The sequence below is a fragment of the Egretta garzetta genome, unplaced genomic scaffold (assembly GCF_000687185.1).
Source record: "Egretta garzetta isolate BGI_Z169 unplaced genomic scaffold, ASM68718v1 scaffold553, whole genome shotgun sequence".
NCBI classification, from domain to species: domain Eukaryota; kingdom Metazoa; phylum Chordata; class Aves; order Pelecaniformes; family Ardeidae; genus Egretta; species Egretta garzetta.
The window spans coordinates 1,948,811-1,956,574 of NW_009259328.1; the positions used below are offsets into that span (position 1 = coordinate 1,948,811).

Here is a 7,764-nt window from a genome sequence, read left to right on the forward strand (position 1 = left end):
GGGATGAGTCTGGTAAGCCGTGAGAAAAGCTTCTCCAGACATATGGGGAGAAGTCTCAGCACACTCTTAATTACTGCTTCATGTAGCCTTTAATGTGGGACAGATGTACAGTCACTGTACGTAATGGGGGAGTGACGCTTTGCACTCAGCGTTAAGGTCGATCAGTGCCTTCCGGCCCAAGCCCTGTCTGGATCCAAAGTCCTTGTCTGTCAAAGTGGCTTGTGGTTTGCGTGAGCTGTCAGGACATGGCCGACTTCTTGCTGTCCAAATGAAAAGGAACGCTGTTTCGTGAACCTTCTCATCAACGTTTTTGATAAGTGACTTTTAGTACTCAGAAATCAGCCTTTCGAAAGGGGGTGGGAGTGGGGTATAAAATCCCCAAACATTCTTGCTTGCCATTCGCTTTTCCAACTAAAGCCTCCCTTAAGCCGGAGGTTGCTGTGAGAGGATACTGTTGATTGTAGAATTTGATGGTTAACTTGGACGCCTTAACTGCCCGAGTGCCCTTTCAAATACTCAACTGCTACTGCTGTGGCTGGTTATCAGCTTTTCAAAGGAATTACTTTACTATATGGCTGTGAATAGTTGTGCAAAATGTAATGGAGCTGTTACTGTATTTATGGCGCTTCTAGGGGTTTCAGTAATTCAGATTTTATTAGCAATTACAAGCATTTTCAATAAACTTTTAATGAAATGTTTATTCCTTTTATAAAACAGCCCATGAAAAATCTCATTTCTTAAAACCAGTTGTTTGAACACCGTTCTCAGTCTAAAGGTCTGAAGCCCGGTTTTTGTTTTTTTTTTTAGAATTATTGAAATTTCTGCCTGAAGGCCAATTAATGTACTTTCTCAGGTTTTCCTGCTTCGCATCAGCTAATGTTACATAGCGTATCTGATGGATAGAGACCATAATTTGTAAGCTGTCATGATCCAGGCCTTTTTACCCTCTTAAGAACCACTGAAGTTGGAAAAGGAAGCTCTATAATACCATCTCCTGTCAATTTGACACAGTTAATTCCAGTACTGTGACCTTATTTTCAGAGACTGGCTTGTGTTGTTAAAGCTCTGGCTAAATAAACTTGCCATTCTCATGTCATTGGTACCTTTTACTTCCCACATCATCTAGTTGAAGAAAGTGGTTAATCTGCTCCTCTACTGTAAGATTCTACCTGATGTGGTCTTTTTTGGTGATGGAGCGAAATAAAATCCCATAAACTTTTCGAGAATTTGGGATTCACAGATTGACTTAAGCTTTGCAAAGATAGTTGCATGATGGGCGTTGAGCGATGAATGAAAAGTATTTTTTTCCAGATAAAAAAGTAGAAAATATTATAAAGCACAACCCAGAAGATACTGTAAGAAAATGTAACTGCCATTTTTCGTTTCCTCTAACAGTTCTGCACAGTTTCACCATTGAGTTTCAACACCACCAAGAGCCTGCAGGACAGACTGATGCACCCTGGCAGTATTGAGCACACATGTATGTGGCCAATCTTGTTGTACTAGGACATGACCCACTGCTGTGTGTGTTTTATGTGCAAGCTTTCTCCTGACGTTGGCCCACAGTTTTCTCTATGTGATCATAAATAGTTTTTACAGTATTTTCCAGTGACTCAGTATAAAAGGTTGCATGTGCCAAGTTTGACTTCAAAAGGATGTTAACATGGCTAAATTATAAAAGCTGCACGTGACCCAGTGTGTGAAAGGGTAGTGTCTGCCAGAGGTGTTTGGGTGGGCATTCTAGCTGGGTACAAATTAATCATTTTATAGCTGCTTCTGAATCTTCCCAGTAACCCCTCTGACCTTCTAGCTGTTTTCATGGAAGCCTCTTTGCTCTTTCTTTATACTGTCAGATTTTCCTTCCAGCTTGTAGAGAAATTTTAGGGAGAGTTTCGAGTGTCCCTTTAACCTCGTTTTTTTTATCATTTGCTTTTCTGGATGTTTTTCCCCTCCAAGCGATTCAGAGTGCCTTAAGAACTTGAAACACTTCAGTCTTCTGCACGGATACTTTTAGTTTCCATTCCAGCAGTGACTTGCCTTTCTAGATCATGTTCTGTTCGTCCCAATACATGCAGTAGCCTGACTTGCTCTCCGGATGTGAACATTGGCAGGCTCTGCTCTACTTCACCGGCTTCATTTAACTTTCTCAGAATAAGTTTACAAGTGCCTTCAAGCACCCAGATGCTGTGTTGACTTCTGTATAGTTTACTGTTGAACTAGAAATGAAACCTTTGTTCTGGGTCCTGACTGGCAACTGTAGGACTGAGTTTCTGGTGTGCATTGATGTGTCGGAGTTTTGCAGTTTTACTGAAACCGTCTTCCAAAAGAAGTGCAGTAGTAGCAGTGTTTTCTACAGACAGACTGCATCCTCTGCGGAGCCTTTTTCAGCTTCTGAAATGTTCACATTGTCTGTGTTTTGGTCTTCAGAGTTGGCAGAAATAGTTCTTCACTTATGCATTTTTTCTAGTGGGTTGTGCAGGTTTTTCAAAGGTAACTGGAGCTACCATCATTCTTTGAAGAGAGAGTTATGGGGAGGTGGCTGAATCAGATAAATCTTGGAAGGTTTGGTTACTTCTCCTGTCTCCTTCCCACAAAATGTGCTGTTCCTCTGACAGGCTGCTTGTACTTCAAACAGAGAAGCCAGTGGCGCTGGGTTGCAGGTTAGGGGGCCAGAAAGTTTCTCCTTTGGCTAATGCGATTGGCAGGAGGCCGAGTATTTTTTGTCCCCAATCCTCAAAAACCAAGTCAGAGCTGATGGGCGTGTACTCTGCTGTTGATTTCCGCCTAGATATAGTCAAAACTTTGAAGAGATTAAATGGGCTTATGTTTATGCTCCAGAAATCATAGTGCATTTTAGAAAACTTTTAATAATTACTGCAATGTCCAGTTATACCGAGACGCTTGTTACTGTGGTGATACTGAGATGCTGGAACTTTCTGTTGTTCTAGCTCCACTTTTTGAGCCATTAGTAATTTTTTTTTTTAATTTTCTTAACAGGCTAATTCATATTTACAGTTACCTCAGCAGAATTAATGAGATTGCTGACCATTTCAGAATTTTTCCAGATATTTATTATATGTTAAGATTTTGTGTTTACATCTCGGGTATGGCCTCACATAAAACCTCTTCAAAAAATTATGGTACTTTAAAATGAGCTGTCAGGTGTACCACACAAAATGAGAACCTAAATGTAGGAGGTTTGGAGTTGAGCGAGTGGGCAGAAGAAATGAAGTGCAGAGCAGAGAAATTAGTGGGTGAGCAGAAGTTCTGGGGTAACCTTTTTTTTTTTTAAGTTGAATTACAGGTTTTGATTTTTACAGGTAACCCGCAGTCTGTACCTATTGCAGTAAGGTAACTTTGTCATCATTTCTGGATTGTATATGCATGCATGTATTTCAGCAGTGACATAATTTTTCATTTAATAAATACCAGAGTTTTACTTAGGGTTGGAATAAGTGATTGCCATTGTAAAGCAACCAGTGCTACCTTTTATGAGTGTTGGAGCAAAGATGACGAAACATTAAAAAAAAAAAATCCTGTGAGAAAAATAAGTGGGATCTGAGATTGTGTTAATTGATTTTACTGTACATTAGATTTAGATTTCAGTTCTGTGGGTTTGGCTTTTGACTAAGGTCTTACATCATGCGGTTCTCTTGCATTCTTTCATACTTGGGAATATTAAGCCTTCAGGAAGGGAAGGTCTTCTGCATCTGAATATTTTTGCTTGGTTGTAGGCAGGCAGTAACAGGATGCTCCTTTATGCATTTCACAGCTTATTATTAACTTGTTTCTTTTACTGTGAAGTCTGTTCTCCTGGTTGATTACATTTGCAAGTAACTATCTGGTCCAAGATGTTATCTCTGAAAATTTTGTTTTGGTGAGGATAAATATAGGAAGTCTGACCTATGTTTGTTTATGTGTACGATTATCCTGTTTCCTGTTAGTGTGTTTTCAATGGTTTTATTTTGACTTCTCGTCTCAAAGGCTTTTCCATTGGCTGTAGCACTAAGCTGAAAAAACGTTCTGTGATTTGCATTTTTTTTAGGGAAGGAGCTGCAGAATTCTGATTAGAGAGGAGTAGAGAGAGCAGGGAAAAATAGGTGTGGTTGGTGCATGCGTACTTCTGACTCTGAAAATACTCGTGTAAATATGATGCTTAATTCTCCAGACTGGGCCTGATGCTCAGGTGGAGAAGTTCGAAAGCTCTTTCCCGGAAAGAGTTAATTTTAATTATTGGTGGCTGGAGAAGCTTTGAGGCACTGCTTAAAATCCTGGGTGCCTTTGCTGAGTTGTTTCCAGCCTGAGGCAGAAAGTGAAGACTCAGCCACCTGCTTCTTTCCTTATTAACCACACTTGAATGGGGGAAGAAATGGAGGATTTGCCAGCTACAGACCTGAGTTAAAGAGCCACTTTGTAGCCAGCTGGCTAGCAAACTGCTGTTCTGGGGTCCTCCAGAGCCCTTGCAGGAGGCGTAGCTGCTGCAGTGCTGCCTCCAGAAAGGTGTTAATGGAAGATCAGCTGTCAGTTTTGTCTCTGTGTTGGTCTGAACATGGTTTTTACTTTGCCCCAAAGATTTCCTGCAGTGGGGAATATACTGTGCAAATAATGTTTAAATAACAGCAATGGCAAAAAGGGAGGGCATTCTCTTATCTTTCTCCGGAAACCTTATCAGACGTCCAGGTTCTGTGGAGGGTATGATTCTTGCAAAAACAGTAATCTCTTACAAGTTGCCTGCTTGAAAGCTTTTTGGGATGGAGTAATAAGCCATAAAAGGAAAAGGCTACTCAACGTAACAGGGAAGCATAAAGCTAATAGAATTGGATGAAAAAGCGTTATGTATTTAGGTGGCAGCCATGCAAAGTAGATGTGGTTTGAAGAGTGTGGGGCTGTTTGGAGTTTTTTTTCATGTTATGAATACTTCAGATAACTGGCTGATACTCAAAGAGCAAACTGCTAATGCTTTCAGGTTCTGTTTGGGATTTTTTAGTGAATTTGGATTGCTTAAAAAGTGCTGAGTAAGTGAAACTTAGGATTTTTCCCTCTGGATATATGTATTTCGAAATATCACCTTAAATTCTTGTTTTCTCACCTCACAGTAATGGAATTAATGTATACAAGTACATACTGTTGCAGGAAATTATCCCTGTCATGTGGAGGAGGTATTTTATATCAGTGGACTGTAAATCCTGAAGTAGCCATCCTCTTTCAGACTGAAGATTTTGTGAATAAATTCAATAAAGATGTTAGAAAGCAAATATTATAAAGATGCTGAAAATACTGAAATCGCAGTTGTATTAGGTTACACAAATGAAAGTTTACTCTTAAGTAATATTATGTGTTGTGTTTGTATAAAGAAAAACATCTTCCATGCTAACTAAAAAGCCCTGGAAGCGGATACTTGTTCATTCTGCAAGAGAACCACGTTCCTACAGTACAACCATTTCGAGTTAGAGCTCTGTTTCTGCCAAAGGGAGTGTGAAACGTCTGTGATTTCTTCACTTGGAGGTACAGTAATACTTTTGGCATCTGTTCCTTAAGGATCTGCAGGCTGGAAGTAAGTGCAAGCAAAACTGTCCCCTTCGGTGGGCCTCTTTTTTTTTTTTTTTTTTTTTTTTTTTTTTTTTTTTTTTTTTTTTTTTTTCTCCCCTCCCTTTTTCTTAAGCAGCTGCAGAGTTAGCCTGTTCCTGTAGGATGAGTGTGAATTACCACCACTGTGCCAGTGAACAGAGCAGCCCTGTTTAAAGGTTGTACAACAACAACAAAATATTAAGAACAGTGCATTTTAGCTACCTTTGAACTGGTTCCTGAGGAGGACTGAAACATTGCTTTCAATTAACAAACATTATTTAGAACCAAACTGAAGCAGACTTTCAGCTAACAGTCAGGATGTGTGTGGTTTTTGTATGACATCCATCTGAGCACATGATGCTTGGTAAGTGCTGGAGCCTTGGTTATGATTCATTGGGGCGAAACACGGAAAACAATGTTTTTCAAGTGTTGGGAGAAATGAATTTAAGGTTGGAATCCTGTATAATTTTGCTACAATATTTGCTACAATACAATACAATATAATATTTGCTACAATAACTTTTGCTACTTGCAGGTAGCTCGAACACCTCTGTTGGAAGGGAAGCAAGGGTGGTGGGTACGGCTGATGTAATAGTGTCCTGCTGCCTGATGTTTGTGCAGGTTCTCACTGATATTAATTGCTGGCTATTTTTTTAAACCAGTGGAGATGCACTGGCACACTCGCCACTGAAGATGAAGCCCATAGTTACATGCACAGTTTTTTAAGTCAAAGTGGGGTTGGGGGATGGTGAAGCTGTTTGAACAGCTGGATTTATCTGGAGTATATATTTTAAATTTTTTTTTCAAACATGGTCAGAAATCCTTCTTTGCAATTTTCTGCCCTTACGTTTGAACAAGGAGATGCACCTCTCTACTTGTTCAGTGCATGTAGAATTTTTAAGCTAACTTGTTTCAGTGAAATTAGTGAAATTCTATTCAAACACATGCAGTTTTGATTGCCCCTTCAGACAAAGCATCTAAAATCGAAACAAGAATTACTTCTCTCAATAATATTAAAAACTTGTAACAAACTTTGTTTCTAATGGAAAATTATTTTTAAAGTTACATTTAAAATAAATTATTTAATAATATGAAATTGGTGAACACTATAAATAATTCTCTGTACAGTTGTTTTACAAGTGGAGTCAGATGTCTGTCGGATTTGCTATTTATATTTAAATAGAAGGGGCTCAAGTGCTGGTATATTTTCACAAGAGCAGAGGTATCGTGTTATCGTGTACACAGGGCTGTAAAATTTTCAGCTGGGCTCAGAAAAAATATCATCTGATGTGGAAGTAGAAGCTTCAGGTATTTTTCATTTTTTGCGAAGACTAAAGTTGAAAGTAGATGAATTGAGGAGAGGATTTTTGAGGAGTGGAGTATAAACAGTTCCCTGCCCGGAAGAGGAGTTGTTCTAATTTAGGAAGAGGGAATTATTTGCCGACAGAAAGGGCTAGGGTGTGGTCTGCTGAGATTATTGAGATAACTAAATAATTTTAGGTATCTTTAGGGAAGGTCTGCCTACTGCGCTGTGCTTTCTGGCGTCAGACAGAATCACAGAATCACAGAATCGCAAGGGTTGGAAGGGACCTCGGGAGATCATCTAGTCCAACCCCCCTGCTAAAGCAGGCTCTCCTAGAGCATTCTACACAGGACTTCATCCAGGCGGGCTTTGAATATCTCCAGAGAAGGAGACTCCACAACCTCCCTGGGCAGCTTGTTCCAGTGCTCTGTCACCCTTAGAGTAAAGAAGTTTTTCCTCATATTCAACTGAAACCTCTTATGTTTCAGTTTGCACCCATTGCCCCTAGTCTTGTCGCTGAACACCACTGCAAACAGACTGCTTCCATCCTCGTGACTTCCGCCCTTAAGATATTTGTATGTGTTGATATGGTCCCCTCTCAGTCTTCTCTTCTTCAGGCTGAACAAGCCCAACTTTCTCAGCCTTTCCTCGTAGGGGAGGTGCTCCAGTCCCTTTATCATCCTAGTTGCCCTCCTCTGGACTCTTTCTAGGAGTTCCTCATCTTTCTTGGACTGGGGAGCCCAGAACTGGACACAGTACTCCAGGTGGGGTCTCACCAGGGCAGAGTAGTGGGGGAGGATAACCTCCCTCGACCTGCTGGCCACACTTCTCTTAATACACCCCAGGATACCATTGGCCTTCTTGGCACCAAGGGCACATTGCTGGCTCACGGG

At 40.4% G+C, this 7,764-nt stretch overlaps 1 protein-coding gene across 4 annotated transcripts in view; it reads left to right on the forward strand.

Annotated features, from left to right (window-relative positions):
• Window positions 1-7,764, forward strand: part of VGLL4 (vestigial like family member 4) — a 110,428-nt gene that overhangs the window by 91,638 nt on the left and 11,026 nt on the right. The gene's annotated exons all lie outside the window — the stretch shown is intronic.